Below are 18,914 nucleotides of genomic sequence, written 5' to 3' on the forward strand. Positions count from 1 at the left end.
GAGACGTTGTTGAGCCGTATATGCCGGATCAAGTCTTACATCAGGTCGGATATACTCAGCCTATCCCGGCTGAGCGTATTAGACCCGATAGAGCAATACGGTCATGGAAGTCTTTATGATACAGGATCACGCATTCATCTGCCATAGTTGATGATACCTGGCGGAGATTTCCATCGGCTCGGGGCATTGATCGGAGGAGATGCCAGCCAGTTGGATACGATCCCACTGCTTGTGATGTGGCATACATGGACTGGTACATATGATATTCACATCCTCATCTCCTTCATGCCCCATAAGTGGACCGGTCCAGCTTGCTCTCTCCAACAACGAATATGTAAGTTTATTATTATTTATTATTAGTTTACATTTGTTTGTGTTTTAATATTTATTTTTCTACAGTGAGTTAGCTGGTTGTGGTGTATCACTCAGCGATCGGCCGCCAGCCGACATGATGAGGAGGCTCCAGTTATTAAGAGAGAGATGGATGAGTTCATGGACGCGTGGCGCCGAGCGAACTGCTAGCTGTTTTTATTGTACTAGAACTTTTGAGATTATATGTACTATGTTTTGTGTATTAATTAATTTTAATGTTTATATTGGTAATTTTTATTTCTAAAAGGTTAATCCGAGTAAAAGCTTATTTGTAAAAGGTTAATTCGAGTAATCCGAATAATCTGTTCCTTAAAACATTTTTTCCCCATCTCGGCACGCGAGCGTGAGGCAATCACGCCTCACCACAAGGTGAGGCGTGAGGCTATCACGCTTCACCATGTGGTGAGGCGTGATAGCCTCACACCTCACCTTGTGGTGCTGCGTGATTACCTCACATCCCTCTGGAGCCCTCGCCGCCCCCCTTCCCTCTTCCACCTCCTTCATCTTTTCTTTTTTCTTCCATTTTCCAAACCAAATCCGGTCTCATTTTCCGTTTTAAACCTTAATCAGTAACAAAAATAAACTAGATCTAGAGGAGGAAGAAGGAAGATTGTCTTCCTTCTTCCTCCTCCCATCTATGGCTTTCTTCCTGCTTTTTTAGCTTTTATTGGTGTTTTGTTTCTTTTTTTCAGTTGAAGTTCATACTTTTGTTTGGATTTTTTTTCGTTTGATTTGCATCTGTGAGCTATATCTCTTTCATTTACACTTTTTCCGGGTTTAGCAAAAGCGGAAGCTTATACGTAGATCTACAGATCTACGGGGTTGCACCAATATAAAGGACTCAGATCCGAATAGTATGAAGAAATTAGATGATGGTGATTGGTTTGAAGCTGCTTTCAGGTGGATTTGGATTCGAGAAAAGTATGAGATTTGTTGTCCTTTTATTTTAGATGTACCTTTTATGGTATTTTTTGGTCTTTGTAGTTTTTATATTCTGTTTGTGGTATTTTCTGCTCTCTGTAGTGTTTCTATTCCCTTTGTGATCATATATTAGGGTTCCTATTTCATTTAGCCGACCTTCTCAACTTATTGTTCCTTCTCAAATCCATGCCTCTGATCCACGATGAACTTCGAAACCTCCAGTCAAGCTTATGCTCCCTACGATCTCGCCTTCCTTTCTCTCTTCTCTGCTCTCGTTTTTCATCGTCTTCCTTAGCAATGGCTTCTTCATATGAGAGCGGCGGAGCTGAGGGAAGAAAAAACAAATGTCTCAAATTCTATCGAAACTGTGGGTTCTTCAGCATATCCTCGACAAAAAGAACCTGTTCAGACTGGCGTTTTATTAAAACGTTGGCAGAACCAATGGAGTTGTGTTCGGTTTCTCATTTTCGATTTCCGTTCGGGTAAGTCTTCTAGTAACTCTGTATAAGCCTTTATTAGATTCATAATGATTGCTCGAAGATAACCAAGTAACACCTTGCTTATGACTTATCCTCATCTTTCCTCTCTGTTTATGGCTTATTTTTTAGCATGCACATAACATGTTCGATGAAATTACCCTTAACATTTTACTTAAAATGCTGATATGAAATAAATTGAAAACAGGTGAAGGAGGAATTCAGAAAGTAAGGACATGGAAAGCTGTCATTAGCCTACTTAACATATTTGGTTTTCAAGTTGATAATTTGGTAGAAATTCCTACTTAACGCTAAGGTATTTGGGCAATTTCAATTTAAGCTTGATAAACTTGATTACTTACCGATTTCCAAAATATGAGAAGCAATTAAACTTGATAAATTTGGTTTCAAGTCGATGATTTGCTAATTTACTATTTTGAGTCTTATTATATCTTAGTGATTGGAATTACTAAGCTAATAAGTGATTGTTTTCTGCTGTTGATTCTCGTTTTCAATGATGCTTTTGTGAAAAACTATCAAGTGAAAGTGTGTGTACCATTTTTTGAAACTTAAAACTAACCCATGAGTCTTCGAATCTCTCTTACTGAAAGCATGTTGCTTAATATACATGTCATCAATTTGATGGAATGTGAAAGAATAAATGGATTCAAGGAGGTTGCAAGAGTTGTGACTCATACCATTTTGGCAGCATGTGGGATTAAGGAGTCAAAGCATGTTATTCAGTCTGTTCCAAGCTGTGTTTGTAGTCATTCGGAGGCATTTAGTAACTCCATAAGTCAGCATGATGATGCTTGAAAGTCTAAATTAGAGGTCATTATGTTTATTTCCCATACCATTTTTGCTCTATGGGGAGATGACTTGTAATATTGCTTCCATTAATTTGTTTATAATATTTCTTGTTTATGAGAGTTGAGTCTAAATAATCCATTTGAGAGCCTATTGATTTCAGTTGGCAAGCAAGTTGAGAACATTGCAGGATTGTCTCAAAGACAAACCTCCACAAAGTACCCAGCTGTCTACTTGTTGGATGATTGGATTGATATGCTTTGATCATTGTTTCTCATGTTGTTCTCACTCCATTAAAGTATTGATTTTATCACTGTTTCTCATGTTGTTCTCACTCTCTTAAAGTATGGAATGCAGAATGACCTGAATCAGGGAAGAAAGCTAAATTTGAGATTTTGCATAAAAAATCCACAACTGCTCCCCAATCTTGATTTTCATTCTAAGCAAGCTCTTAATGAACAAATACAGGGCATTCAAGTTAGTAAAGTTTACCCTGTTTAATTTGCACCCAATTACTAAGTTCATTTATATAATATGCCATCTAATCTTGTTTTTTTTGTAGTTATAAGGTTAAGCAAGAGCAGTTAATGAAACAACAACAGCATAGGCAACTTTACGAAATCAAAGGGAAAAACGGTTCAGAAATGAGAGCAGTGTCCCTCGGTGAATCTGAATCTGGTTCAAAAGGTAGGACTGAAGTGTTCTTGATTGGCATATGGTTACTGATTGGCATAGCTCGTTACTAGTCATTATGGTGCAACTATCTTGGCTATTAGTAGTAGTACAACCGAACCACTATATCTCTTTATGATCCCTGGTTGTTAATATGGACTAAAACGACTAGTATTCTTCTGGTAAGCTATATGTGTAGTCTTGAGAAATTTTATTCCAGAGAATGTTTAATTGATCAATTTTTTATTTTCTTTATTTGCTACTAATGTTACAGTCTGGGAATTTGTAGTGGAAATGGGTGGATGCACTACTCTACAACTGAACAAATTTCAGTAGTGTCTATCAACCCCGTTTTTTTTTTCTTTTGTATTTTTTTCCCTCTTGGAAAGTTAAGGTGAACATGACATGATAGATTCAGCTTTAGTTTTCTTTTGATTTGATCTCAAGTACATTTTCATCTTGTGTGTCTATATGTTTTGTGTGTTTTCAATTCAATTAATAAGCTTTTCTCCTTGCCTCCCTCACCCCTCAGGTTCTCTATCTCTCTCCCACATTTTGCAGATTTTTTTTTGAAGCATAAGACAATATTAGTTATCTAGATCAGTCCCTTATGTAGGTACAGATGCTATTAATTCATAATATGTTATGCTACTGTGTTAACTGAGCTGCGCATTCTGTTGTTCACATTATCTTGCCTTATCATATAGAGAAATTGTAAAAATGATTTATTCCATAAACTAACTCTTTTTTGTATTTCCAGGTGCGATCCAAGTTAGAGTCCTTGGATAACATTGTGCCTTCCACTCATGGCTTTATGATAAGTAGCATAGCCATGAAAAATGTATGGCTGTCAATGGAACAGCAGGCTATCTTATGGTGTAATCAACTAGTTGTGCAAGTAAGTATATTGTCTTTTCTTGGACCAAAATTCAAACTACTTCAGTTGCTGATTGTGCATGTTATGTCTAGGTATCACATACTCTACTTAGTCTAATAGACTCTAAACTGGTCAGCCATTTCCTGAAACCATAAAGAGACATAGTATTTTTAAGAATGCTTCCTAGTGGGATTCCAAAGACTTTCATTTGGATGAGACGGTCAGACTCGTCTTATCAGTCAACTCATGATTCCATTATCGATGTAAAAGATCCCCTTGGTAAGTTTTAGTCCTTAACATATGTTTATATGAGCTGAAGGCTATTTGTGGCTTAAAACATTTAATGTCTACTTTTGGTAATTTGGATGGTGAAATGCATGATGATGTCTTATAAATTCTTTTATAACCTTAAGGAAGCATGTATTGCATGTGATAGACAATTTGGAGCTGGAGTTAGGAAACTTTTTCTACAATGACATAAAAAGTAGACGCAATTAGAAGAGGTTAAACTAGAGTTTAGATTTGTTACATGTATTTGTTAGGAAACATACTATTTTTAGAATCTTTATTAGATTCATATTCTTTTATTTGCTTTAATAGTTTTATTCCTAATTCTGTTAGTCATTAGGTTTTATTTTCAATGGAGTTCCTCTCCTGGCTATGCTTGATGAATATGCCATGCTGAGGCAGGAAAGAGAAGAAGAGAAGCAAAGACTCAGGGTAAGCTTTAATTGTTGATAAAATCTTGTTCAAACTTTATGTACTCATCAATTTATTTCAAGTATGCTTGCTTCAGCAATGTGATGTAAGGTTGCCCAACTTTTTATTTTTGGTATACAAGTTAAAGGACCTGATGTAATTTCCTTAATTAAAAAGAGGCTACTATCTTTGGATTTGCAGGATCAGAAGAAGTTCCAATTACTGCTCTGCTGGTAACTCTTTCCTCAAATTCTTAGTTTTTTCTCAGATTTTAGAATTGTAAACCCTTAGCTATCTATTGTACAGAAATTGAAGCTTTTTGCAGATGTTTGGAAGCATAAGACTATATTCGTCAGGCGGACAACAAAAACTAGAATTAATCCTGCTAAAAGCTGGAAACTCTTCTAGAAAATTTGAGTCAATTAATTTGTGTATATGTAAATTCTCCATGTAATATATATGAATCAAAGCTATGTGGTCTCATTTGCATGCAAATGATGATTTTTCATTTAAAAACTCATTTGCATCGGCCCTTTTAAAGGACCGACGTAAATGCAGTCTCATTTGCATTGGCCATTTCAAAGGACCGATGCAAATGCTTCGACCATTTACATCGGCCGTCGGCCGATGCAAATGCATTTGCGTCGAGACCTTTTGCATCGCTCAAAAACCGATGCAAATGGCCTTTTTTCCACTAGTGATTAGGGTGTGATTTCGGTTTTTATTTTAAACGTGTTCAAGCCAATATAAGTTGGTTATTACTTTTAAAGTAGTAACCATACATATTATAGAATGGACATATATGTAGGAAAATATTCAATAAACACTATATTGTTGAAGGAACTTCTCGATGACGTCTAATTTTTATTCTAAATAATAACTTGAAAAATAATAATATCCGATATGAAAATATAAACCGGTGTCCTAATCCAAATTAGGAACACTAAAATTGTACCAAACTCCATAAGGCGTAATAAATATAATTCAAAAAATAAACATGAATAACAATCTTTACGACATATCCATTGGGCCCATCATGTTGTACATGCTTGCACTGCCTCACTCTACTTCTTGGCTCATGCACGTTTAAACAAAAAAAAAATGTAAGAATATCATCTAGTATCTAAGAGGGTGTTTGTTTTTAGCATTTTCTCTGGAAACTGTAGCGTCTTGAGCGTTTCACGAAAAGTTCCTATTTGGAGCTTTTCATAAACAGTTGTTTGCAGTTATTTGTTATTGATAAAATTATCCTTTTTATTTCCATAAAATATATTTACTCTTTAACATTATTTATATTTCTACAACATAATTACCAGAAAAATAAGATTTTGTTGCGTTTAATAAATTTTTTATTTTTTATATAGATTATTTTTATTAATTTGTGTAACACATTTTTTATTTTATAATAAGATAATGTGCAAAACTACCCATAACATTTATAGCTAGAAGCAATTTTACCGTTAACGTCTAAAATGGTGCAATTATACCCCTAATTTTGGCAGCCCAAAGCAATTTTACCCTAGGGTATTTTTATACATGATCCTATTATAATGTTGACATGTTGGGTAAAATTATATTTGAAATCGACCCAACTTGCCAATGTTAGGGGTAAAATTACTCTTAGCTATAAGCGTTATGTGTAAAAGTGCACTATTTTAGACGTTAAGTGTAAAATTATTCCTAGTTGTAAACGTTATGGGTATTTTTTCACATTTTCCATTTTATAATTTCATTGTTTATTAATTTGAAACATGTCCATTTTAAATCTGAACAGCAACAGTTAAATATAATTTTACCAAACACTAGTAATAACAAAGAGCTAACAGCTTACTGTAACTGCAGACAGCTAATAGAAACTGCAACCGCAACAGCTGAACCAAACAGGCCCCAATATTAATGATGTAAGAAATAGAAAGTAAGTTTCGAAGATACCTGATGTAGAAGCTGCAATTTCATTCCTCTTCTTGAATGAAGACAAGACAAATTCTTTTCCAATGCAGTATTTCATGCAAATGGAAATATCCTTCGTCTCTCTTTGCCTTCCATTTACCTCTGGAAGGAGCCTTAGACGATCTTTCCACAGAGCTAGAGATCTCTCTTTCTTCTTGGGATTCGCCTTGCCCTTCCCTTTCCCTATGCCTTGATGGGCAGCCCCCGACTGTTCTATCATCTTGAACATCATGTGGAGCTTGACGACAGTTTTGTTCATCCCTTGCATGTTATTGTTCAGGATGAACTGGTCAAAAGAGTCTGACAATGACCCTAGAATGAAATCGGCAACTTCATATTTCCGAATGAAAATGTTTTTAAATCCGATTTAAATAAGTAAAAATTTTGGAATTTAAAAATAAATCACAGTAATCCTAAAAATAGCATTTTTTGATGATGTAAAACCGTCTTGAGCATCATGTGGAGCTTGACAAAAGTTTTGTTCATCCCATGCATGTTATTAGTTCAGTATGAACTGGTCAAAAGAGTCCGACAATGACCCTAAAATGAGATCCCTATTTTCGAATAGAAACATTTTTAAATCCGATTTAAATACGTAAAATTTCTAGAATTTAAAAATAAATTACAGTAACCCTAGAAATTATATTTTTTATGATGTAAAATAATTTTAAATCTTAAATAAAAACAGTTTCTAATTAAATCATTTTTCCAAAATTTCAAACCGTTTTGATAACAGTAGACAAGCATCACAAGGTGCGGGGCTTCGCTCATTGAAGTCACTAGAAATCTTAGCAGAGGCTGATTGGGAAGCAATCCATCTGAATGCAAGTTTGATGGCTCTAACCCTTTCCAGCTCTTCCTGTCACGACCTAGTTGGAAGTGGGTGGTGTCGGGATAGAAGGCCTGAGCAAGTAGTGGTTCTAAGAATGCGGATGGACAAGATGAACTGAATTCCATGTTGGAAATGTAGAGAGAGTGATTAAGACTTATTAGAAAAGTGACAATCAATACATGGAGACACGTTTTAAAGTCGTGAGGTACAAGCTGTTGGATTTGTGCCACAACGGACAATATCTACATGGTATTGTGGTTCACAATGATTAATTTCTTCAATGCCAAAACATCTACAACGGACAATATCTACATGGTGTTGGAGTTTAGATTTATGAAGTTGGGGAAATTTTCCAAATTCCTCTTGCATTAAAACATACCTCTTAATAAATTCAACCATCTTGAAATATTGAAATTACACTACAAAAATGTCAAGATAAACAAAATTTAGGAGGGCTTTTAAATACCGAAGCAATACTACCGAAGATTTATGCAACCATGAATATTATATTTCATTATCGAAAGATCCATAATATTTGTTCAGATTCATAATAAATAAAAAGAAAACTCGCAGAACTTTAGTGAATGATTTATGCTCCACGGAGAACCTGCTAAATGTTAAATATTGGTGTTATAGTCTCACATGTAAATTTTTGGTTTTCCCTTCATATTTATGTGTAATCTAAAAAGTCACCTTGAAAATGATACAATGAAAATCAGAATTACAATTTATTGAAAATATTTGTTTTTTAATATTAACTTTTCTTTAAATTATTCAGATGGAATTCCATCAAAAAATGTATTATAACGGAATGATAAGGAACGGGATATTCCGCGAATAAAAATATGAGCAAAGTACGAAAAAAATGCTCGTGGTTTGTTTTATTTGCAAATAGAGGTCTGTGGTTTAAAATTCCTCTTGCATTAAAACATACCTCTATGCGGTATGCTTTTTTTTACAAAACAAAGTATTTCAAATTAAAATTTTAAGTAATTGATGACAATAAATGCATTTTTTAATTTTTTTTTAATTACATTTATATATTGACAAAACACGGATCCCAAAATCAAATTACAACGGTGTAAAATGAACTTTAATATCAATTCAGTCTATAAACTATCAGATTAGTAAAAAACGTAATATTTCACCGTATTATTTATTGTTTCGATTTAGAAAGTTGTTTTTTTCGAGGATTGTATTTTGCCGATATGTAAAAATAATTTTTTTAAGATAAAAATGTCTTTGGTTGTAATCAGAACTTAATTGTGTTTTGCAAATAAAATATACCACGGACCTTTATTTGTAAACTTTTAAACCACATACCTCTGTTTACAAATTGAGCAAACTACAAGCATTTTTTTCGTACTTTTCCCTAAAAATATTATAACGGAATGATACTCTGATGCAAACAATTCTGTAAAATTCTTGTCAGCATGTCTGACGGAATTCCATCAGCATTTAGTTGGAAACTTCTGGCAGGACAAAACCTGAACAAAATTAGCATGGACAATTTTACACATGGTTTATTTCCGACAGTTCCGTTAAACCACTTTACCGACAGTCATGGCTGTCAAACATTTTTGGGACCATGTGTTGAATGAAAGAAAAAAAATTAGGTCTTATTCATTAAAAAAAATACTTTCATATAATAATAATGTTTCTATAAAATGAAATACCAAAATACTTTTAATTTGATTTTTAACATATAAAAATAATTAAAATAATTAAATTAGATATTGTATAATAATAATAATAATAATAATAATAATAATAATAATAAAAAAAATTGGACCTATTAAGACCCTTAGGGCGTTAATTTTTTTGAATAAGTTAACATTCACTTAATTTTTCACATAATAGTTAATAACAATAATTTATTTATATTTGTATAATAATAAAAATTGGATCCCTTTAAATTTGGAGGTCTATGCGGGAGAGCTCTTTGTATACCCTTCTCCTACTCTCCTACCAACAGCATTAGGTAGTTTTGCTGAAATTTGCTGTCGGAGATTAGGAATTTTCAAGTAGAGGGAGGTTTATGCTTCGGTGAAGAGTTTCTTCGAATCTGGAGCTATGTTACCAAGTTTAAATTCCAATATTATAGTCCTGTTACCTAAAACCTATGATGCTTTCCCGATTGAGCATGATCGTCCAATAGTACTGGGCAATTTCATTTTTCAAATTATAACAAAAATTCTTCTTGATTGTTAGCGATTATAGCCTTTAGAATTGTTTCCCATAATCAATTTGGTTTTTATTTGAAACCGAATCATTGCGGCTTTTTAAGGAATCAATGTTTTTAAATAAAAAGTGTTTCAAAGACAATATGGATTTGAATATCAATATTAGAAAAGCTTTTGACACAATTGGTTGAAATTTTATCTTGGAGGTTTGGGATGATTTCAGGTTTGCCATAACCATTAAAAGTTATTTATGTTGTTCGAGAGGCGTCAGACAGAGAAATCCTCATTGGCGGCTCCTTTTTTCCAAGGCCGCAGATTTCCTTCTCCAAAAAAATATCTTAGCTTCCTGCTGACAATTCTTTGGATTTTATGTAGCTATGTCAACAATAATCTTTCCCGACCCATCTGCTATAGGCAGACGATATTTTGATTTTCTATAAAGCTAAAGTTCGAAACCTGAAAACTATTTCAGAGTTTTTTAGGCTTTACAATGATATGGGAATGAGTGGTGAGTTTTGAGGGCTCCGGGACTCGCTGTTGGTGGGGGTATTTTCAAGAACGAGAGAGGGTTCTCTCACGAGGCTTTCGCTTACTCTATCCCTTCCTCCTCTTGTGAATCCCCCTTCCTAACAGCTTTCGTGGAAGAATAGGCGGGCCTTTTTGCTAGGTGATTCAAAAGAAAATGTGAAACTTTATTTCCCTTGAAAGGTAACTTTCAATAGCCTAATTTTGAAAGGAAGAGCGTATATTTCGATGAAATGCTCTTGATTTTAGGCGAGGCCATAATAAAAGAATCCGACTAAAAGAAATAGCACTTAGTTCCCGTACGACACAGGATAACTCCTACTTTGATCGTCTCATAGCTGAACGAGGGGGGACCTCTTTCGGTTGGGTGTTGTGGGTCTGTCGTTAATGCTTTTCCTTTGTCGGCCACAGCTCGGGTCGGGAAACCTGAAACAGTAAAATAAAAGTGGGGTACAAGGGGAATCCATACTCGCTTATGAGAATAGCTGGAGGGACTGCTTCCCCTGAACGCTTGTTCCTTACGGACAACTTCCCCGAAAACGAAAAAATATCTAATTATTCCTACATTATTTCAAATTCCTTTAATAATATCTAATTTAAGAGACGAATGTGACACAAAGACGCAGCACCTTACCTTTCACATTACGTCCACCTCAACTAAGAAAAATGATAAGTCATTAATAATCTCTAGCGGCAGAATTTTACACCACAAATTTTATGGTACGACCTTCGTGTCAATCTCTACAAACCTGTCGCCAAAAGAGGATCATATTGACAGAATTACGACAACATCTGTCCCCTTTGTAATTCTGACTTTGCCTCTTTCAGCTATACTTCCCTATTAGTGATTTATTTATTTTATAAATAAATCTTGTACCTAATAATTATCGTCTAATGACTCAAATTTAAACCTCCAACATTGTCAAAACATTTAAAAAAAAAATCAAATTTTGGTAAATATTGTACTTTCAATAAATATTCTAACCAATCAAAATGATATTACAAGTGTTACTTCTAAAAATTACAAGAGTTATAAAATTGATCCGCCAACTTCGTCGATACTCATAGCATCGAATACCATTTGTTTTTCTATCTTTAATTTGTGAAGCAGTGTCTGAATAGCTCTAAGTTTCTCAAATAAAACTGCAGATGTCTTCTCCTTTCTGTGAGTCACAAGTTCTATTCCAACCATTAAACCCCTTCCTCTTACACTGATAGGAAAATACAAAAATACGAGAACATGAGACATTTTCAAACAAGACTTTACAGTACATTATTTGCATTACTGAAGCAGTAATAATTAAGCGGAAACATCAATAAGGATCACACTCACTTGTCTTCTTAATCTCAAATGTTCACTCACATGAGTAAGACTAGTCTTTACAGGGAACTCTTATAAAATTGGGGTTTTTTTATGTAGGGGCAAAATTGGTTCACGAGAATAGGAGGAAATGCAATTCCACAATAATAGGAGGATTATTTGAAGTTTTTGAAAGGTTGAGAGAGAGTTGAAATTTTGAGCTAAATACAGAGGCAACATATGTATCAGGCGAAAGAAAATACATGAGAAAGATGATGAAAACATGAGTAGGCATCCATATCTGTTTACAGCAATGGTGGGAATTTGTATCAACAAGATTATTGGATAAAGATAGAATTATATGTCTAAACTAAAATGGGAAGTTCTAACTTGTTACTCATGGGATCCATATTTGCTATTAAATAAGGATTTTTATTACAGAACAAAAATGAATATTTGAATAAATCATGAGTATTATTGTAAATAAAGTAGAGATTGGTACCCAGAAATAATAGAGGGAGAGAGAGAAGAACAATAGAGAAAGAAAGGATTAAGATTCTATTTCATCAGCATGGTTTCTGCAATGCAGAGGTCGGCGTAATATAGCCGTTACAGGTGGTCCTTCATACCTTCTCTCCTCTAACTGAATACAGCAAAGACAAAATCTAGGAATGACACGTTTCTCATAGAGACTAAAGGAAATACATAAGTAAAACGCAAGCAGATAATGAAAACGACACTACAATTAAATTCCACATATCAATCCACTTCCCTTAAGAACCTTGACCTCAAGGTTCAACAACATTGAAATATGGGAAGCGTTGCTGTAATTCATAAGCGAATTCCCATGTTGATTCTTCGCGTGGACGGTCTGACCACTGAATAAGCACCATTGTAGCAGCTTGATTTCCCCTTTTTACCATTTTCCTATCCAGAACAGCAACTGGAACTGAGGTGTCTCCTGGAGTATTCAAGTCATTTGGGAAGCTAGCAGATGTTACTGTCTGAGCTGAGACCCTTTTCTTAAGCTGTGAAACATGGAAAACTGAGTGTATGGCGGAGCCAGCAGGTAGTCTGAGCTTGTAGGCCACTTCCCCAATCTTATCTTCCACCTGAAATGGTCCAAAATACAAAGGTGATAGTTTCTGGTTACTTCTTGAAGCAACACTTTGTTGCCTATAAGGCTGTAATTTCACATAAACCCAATCTCCAACATTGTAAACCTTGTCTGTTCTATGCAGATCCGCCTGTTGCTTCATCCTGTGTTGTGCCCTCTTCAATTGCTGTTTCGTAACCTTCAATGCTTGCTCTCTGTCTAGGAGGAACTGATCAACAGCTTCAATTTGTGAATCCTTAGGAAAATAGGGAATATGGATCGGAGGTGGGACCCCGTAAACTACCTCAAAAGGGGTCAGCTGGGTTGAGGTGTGGTAGTTGGTGTTGTACCACCACTCTGCCAGAGGAAGCCATTTGACCCACTGTTTAGGGTGGCCCCCTGCCATGCATCTCAAATAGGTCTCTAAGCACCTATTGACAACTTCTGTCTGCCCATCCGTCTGTGGATGATAAGCAGTTGACTTAAGCAGTTCAACTCCCTGCAGTTTAAACATCTCCTCCCAGAATTTGCTAGTGAAGACAGGATCTCGATCACTCACAATCGAGGATGGAACCCCATGTAGCTTACATATATTATCCATGAAGGCTTGAGCTACAATTTGAGCGGTATAGGGATGTTGAAGAGCAATGAAATGAGCATACTTGCTCAGGCGGTCTACCACTACCATGATCACTTCTTTTCCTCCAGATTTTGGCAAGCCCTCTATGAAATCCATGCTCAGATCACTCCAAACCTGATTTGGCACAGGAAGAGGTTGAAGCAGCCCAGGAGTTGCAACATTTTCCGGCTTACATATTTGGCAAATCTCGCATTCCCTTACATAGTTTCGAACATCTCTTTCCATTCCCTTCCAAAAGAAATGCAACTGTAATCGCTTGACTGTAGCTTGAATACCTGAGTGCCCTCCTTGAGCAGAATCGTGCATCATTTTCAACAACTTCAGTTTGAGAGTAGGATCATCTCCCACCACCAGTCTTCCCTTCCTCCTTAAAATGGACCCATGCCAGGAATAGGGCCCCTTGTACGAGCTATCGTGTTGCAGCTTGTGTATAAGCTGCTGTAACTGCAAGTCTGTTGTCCAGCTTTGCTCTATCTCAGGTAGCAATTGGCAGTCAGGAGAAGATACTAATAAAACAGCCAACTCTACGCTTGGTAACCTGGACAATGCATCTGCAGCAGTATTGTCACTTCCCTTCTTGTAAGTAATATTAGAGTCATATCCAAATAGCTTAGCAATGTACTTTTGTTGATGTGCAGTGGTGATCCTCTGCTCCAAAAGAAACTTCAAGCTCCTATGGTCAGTTCTAATAGAAAAGCGCCTATGCGCAATGTAGTGATCCCACTTCTTCACTGCATACACCACTACGAGGAGCTCCTTTTCATAAACTGACATAACTTGATGTCGAGGAGCTAGAGCCTTGCTTATGTAAGCAATGGGATGGGATTCCTGCATGAGTACTGCCCCTATGCCCACATCGCAAGCATCTGTCTCGATAATGAATTCCTTGTCCGGTGATGGTAATGCCAGGACTGGAGCAGAAGTTAATGCCAATTTCAGTTTTTCAAAAGCTGCTTGTGCTTGTTCTGACCATAAAAACTGTCTTTCTTCAACAGATCTGTTAGGGGTTTGCTAAGCACTCCATATTGCTTAATGAATCTCCGGTAGTATCCAGCCAATCCTAGGAACCCTCTGAGTTATTTGATTGTCTCTGGCTTGGGCCATTTAGAAACTGCTTCTATCTTACTAGGATCGGTGGAGACGCCCCCTTGATGGATTATATGGCCAAGATACTCCACTGAGTTACTGCCAAAGGTGCATTTGCTCTTTTTGGCCAGTAGCTGATGTTGCTGCAGCTTAGTAAAGACTTGTCTCAGATGCTGAATGTGGGATGCCATATCTTTACTGTAAACAAGTATGTCGTCAAAAAATACCAACACAAACTGCCTGAGGTAAGGTTTGAAAATATCATTCATCAATCCTTGAAAGGTTGAGGGGGCATTAGTCAGCCCAAAGGGCATCACTACGAACTCATAATGTCCCTCGTGTGTCCTGAATGCGGTTTTGTGAATATCTGCAGGGTGCATTCTTATCTGATGATAACCAGTAGTGAGATCTAGCTTTGTAAACACTGTTGCATCATGTAATTCATCCAATAACTCCTCTATAATGGGTATTGGGAACCTGTTCTTAATAGTTTTGCTGTTCAACTCCCTATAGTCAATGCACATGCGCCAACTATTATCTTTTTTCTTCACAAGTACTACCGGAGATGAGAAAGGACTAACGCTATTCTGTATTGTTCCGTTGGCTAGTAATTCCTGAACCATTCTCTCTATCACATCCTTCTGAATAGGTGAGTGTTTATATGGTCTAATGTTGACAGGGGAAGTGCCATCTAGTAGGGGAATCTGATGGTCATGTGATCTTTGTGGAGGTAAACTGGTAATTTGGTTGAATAGGTGTTGAAATTCAGTCAAAAGGTCCTGCAATTCGGGTGGAATCATAGGTATGGTGTTGTGGTTGTCATCAATTGGTTGGGGTGGTGTATGGTGGCGATCACTAGTTTGAATTTGGACTAGATAAGATGGTCCTCCCTGCATAATCATTTTGTGCATACTGTTCTCAGTTACCAACTTCACCCTGGAATTGTTGATCCCCTTAAGATGGTAATCTATTCCTTCCAAGTTAAAGGTCATACTAAGATTGTTGAAGTTCCACACAATATCACCTAAGGTGATGAGCCACTGTATACCCAGTACCATTTCACATCCTCCCAGATTCATCACTAAGAAGGGAGCAACAAATTTTTGCCCATGTACCTCCCACACAAACTTCTCACACAAATAAGGACACAACATCTCTTCACCATTAGCTATAGTTATCTTAATAGGGGTTATAGCTTTTAGTTCACAATTCAATCCCCTAGCAAGAGTAAGATCAATAAAATTGTGGGAGCTACCTGAATCCAGCAATATATGCAACTTCTTCTTCTTATGTTGTCCAAGGAGCCTCATTGTTTGGAGAGCTGCTGTTTGTGCTCCTCCCATTGCGCATAGAGAAATGATTGGGGAATCACTGTTGTTTCCCGCGCTGCTACTTTCTGCTGGGATTTCTGCAACCTCCAGTTCCCCTTCTCCTTCATCCGGGCATTCCTGCACTACAATCATGTGGAGATATTTTTTTTTTGCACTGATGCCCAGGGGTAAACTTCTCATCACACCAAAAGCACAACCCCTTTGTTCTCTTTTCTGAGATTTCTGCATCAGTTAACCTTCTGGTTCTAGCTTGAGCAGTAGGTTTAGGAGTCAACATATTGGTTGGTCTGGAGCTAATTGAGCTATTTGGGGAAGCTGGAAGTAATTTAGGAAGATTTGGAGTGGGAAGTAGTGGTATGGATTTCTGGGGTGAGGGTGAATAGATGGTTGAATAAGCTCTGTTATTTTGGGGTTTGGTCCCTTTTGCAGCTTGTAAGCTAGCATCTTGGATCCGAGCAAGGGCATATGCCTGCTGTAAGGTTTTGGGGCTCAATAATTGCAAAGGGTAGCCAATTTCGTCCTTCAAACCGCTCACAAAACAACTAAGGAGATAGTCATCAGGCAAGGAAACCTTATGGGAGCATATATCAAAGGACTCCATATAATCCATGAGGGAACCAGTCTGTACTAACCTCTTCAGATCTGCCATGGGGTTCTCGTAAACCCTTTCTCCAAATCTGCCGGTCACCGCCGTAACATACTCCTCCCACGGTGGTTCATTCAAGCTTTTCCGCCCCTTTAAATAGGACTGGTGCCAATCCAAGGCTCTGCCAGAGAGGTGCAATGAAGCTAATTTCACTTTAGATTCTGGAGGTGTTTGATCAATCTGGAAAAATCGATCGCATCGGAAAAGCCACCCCTCCAGATCTGTGCCGTCAAAGGAAGGAAACTCGACCTTAGTGAATCTGGTTGAGAGTTGGTAAGGAAGTTGGTTGTTTTGGGTGGGGTTTAGGTTAACATTGTGGCTCTGTGGTGGTGGTGGTGAATGGTTATTTTGGGTGGAGTTTAGAGTAGTGATGAAGTTTTTGAGCTCCGTAACAATGGATCCTTGTTGCTTGTTCATCATTTCGGTGAGTGTTTGCTCCTGCTTCTTATTATTTTCTATGAACATGCTTTTCACCATTGATTTGAGGTTTTCCTCAATTTTCTTTAGCTCCTGAGCTCTGGTCTCAGCCATGGCTGATTTCTGGGGGTTGGATATGGCGGGAGGTGGTGGAAAGGGGAGGATCGGCCGCAATGATACCAAATGGTACCCAGAAATAATAGAGGGAGAGAGAGAAGAACAATAGAGAAAGAAAGGATTAAGATTCTATTTCATCAGCATGGTTTCTGCAATGCAGAGGTCGGCGTAATATAGCCGTTACAGGTGGTCCTTCATACCTTCTCTCCTCTAACTGAATACAGCAAAGACAAAATCTAGGAATGACACGTGTCTCATAGAGACTAAAGGAAATACATAAGTAAAACGCAAGCAGATAATGAAAACGACACTACAATTAAATTCCACATATCAGAGATGAAGTATGTGTAATAAAATTACTTGGATACATCACCTTTTGTTGAGTTGAGCTCATTCAATCTTTTCATCAGAATGCTGCACAGAGTAGATTTCACAATCAAACAAAGTTTTGACAATTAACTAATTAAACTACATAATTTTCATTTATTATCACAATATACAAATTCTCACCGGTGAAAAAAACACTTAAACATCTACTCTCTCTAAATTGCAATAGGATTAAATACGACGATCACTGGACTTCCGTAGTTTTCTCAACATGATTACTCAATGTCAATTTATCTCAATAAAGTGGCCACATCAGCGATTCGATTTGATTGTGGCCAACATGAAAGCCACGTCATATTTCCAGCATCTTTTTTGCTTTTGAAGTTTCCTGAGTAACTTTATTAAGATAAAATTGAAGTTGAATGGTCATTTAGACAACCATGAATGAAAATTCAGTGAACAATGGTGCATTTAACCAATTGCAATATTGGTAAGTTTTCATAAGTTATGGTTGTTTTTATAGACTAACGATTTTATGTCTACGTACCTTTTCCATAAATAATGCTTGAATGGTGTTATTAAGGCTGCCTTCCCATTCCCATTCTTCTTCCCGTTCTGGTTCCCATTTCCATTTCAAGTAATACTCGTGTGTTCCTGTTTTAACTTTCAATAGCTTTGGTGCTGTTGGAACTTGCTCAGCAAAAATCTTCATGTTGGGACATCCTGTAACCATCACTTCTTTCAAAGATGGAAAATGAATAGCATAATTCCCTGAGCAGAAGCTTGTGAGGCATGCCAAATTATCGAGTCCTAGGTACTCTAGTTGACTGAACCGAATCTCATATTCCACTCCATCCGATGCAATGGCTACAATTTCTTGCATCATTTTGCAACCCTTCACATTCATTCTTTTGAGCCGCACAAGACTCCTAGCTGTTGAAGTAGTAATGAGATTTATCAGCCCATCACACTTTGACACTTCTAAATTTGTTAAATTTTGAAATGACAAAGTGGAAGGAACTAGAATCTCCAATCTGTTGCATTGAACTACTTCCAAATCTTCCAAATTCTGAAACAATGGGACTAGATGGGAATCATCATTGACTAGATACTTGAGCTTTGGCAGATTTGATAGCTTTAATTTTGTCAACGATGCAAGTGACACTGCATCTTTGCTCTTGAGAAAGCTCAGTTCTTGAAGTTTTATTTCTTCAAATAAAGCATCACTTAAAGCAAGCTTCTCCAATTGGGGAAAATGTTGAAGGAAATTAGATGGCAAAATTGCATGTTCTTCACCTTGGAAGCCTGTTAACTCAATGCGCTTCAGTCTGTGTAGGAATTCCAGTTGATTGTCGTCATACAATATGCTCTTCAAGCTGTTCCATTCTACTTTCAATTCTTCTAGTCCTGGAATTGCAATCTGGGAAAATAAAAGACAAAAATATATTTAGTAAATGGAATACAACCTATTATAAGGTCAGATTAAAATTGTTATATATAAACATATGTTTTAGACTTTTTACTTATTCTCCCAAGTAAATATCAGGGATGACAAGTGAAAGAAACAAATCCTCAAGAAAACTAACCTTATTGCCAAGAAATATGATCTCATTGCTAATCAATTCTTCCATTTCTTCAGC

General features: G+C 36.7%; 1 long non-coding RNA gene across 7 annotated transcripts; it reads left to right on the forward strand.

The window, feature by feature from the left end:
* Window positions 1–833: 833 nt before the first annotated feature.
* LOC136202026 (uncharacterized) lies at window positions 834–5,304 on the forward strand. Of its 7 annotated transcripts, none has more exons than XR_010674261.1 (9): window positions 835–1,775; window positions 1,978–2,085; window positions 2,934–3,053; window positions 3,139–3,263; window positions 4,009–4,146; window positions 4,218–4,404; window positions 4,754–4,845; window positions 5,026–5,057; window positions 5,131–5,304. It is a non-coding gene; the product is annotated as an uncharacterized lncRNA (long non-coding RNA). The 7 variants fall into 7 exon arrangements; XR_010674264.1 differs by having other exon boundaries at window positions 5,150–5,304; XR_010674263.1 differs by having other exon boundaries at window positions 834–1,775; window positions 2,922–3,053; window positions 5,026–5,304.
* Window positions 5,305–18,914: the final 13,610 nt, after the last annotated feature.

The sequence above is a fragment of the Euphorbia lathyris genome, chromosome 8 (genome assembly GCF_963576675.1).
Source record: "Euphorbia lathyris chromosome 8, ddEupLath1.1, whole genome shotgun sequence".
Lineage (NCBI taxonomy): Eukaryota > Viridiplantae > Streptophyta > Magnoliopsida > Malpighiales > Euphorbiaceae > Euphorbia > Euphorbia lathyris.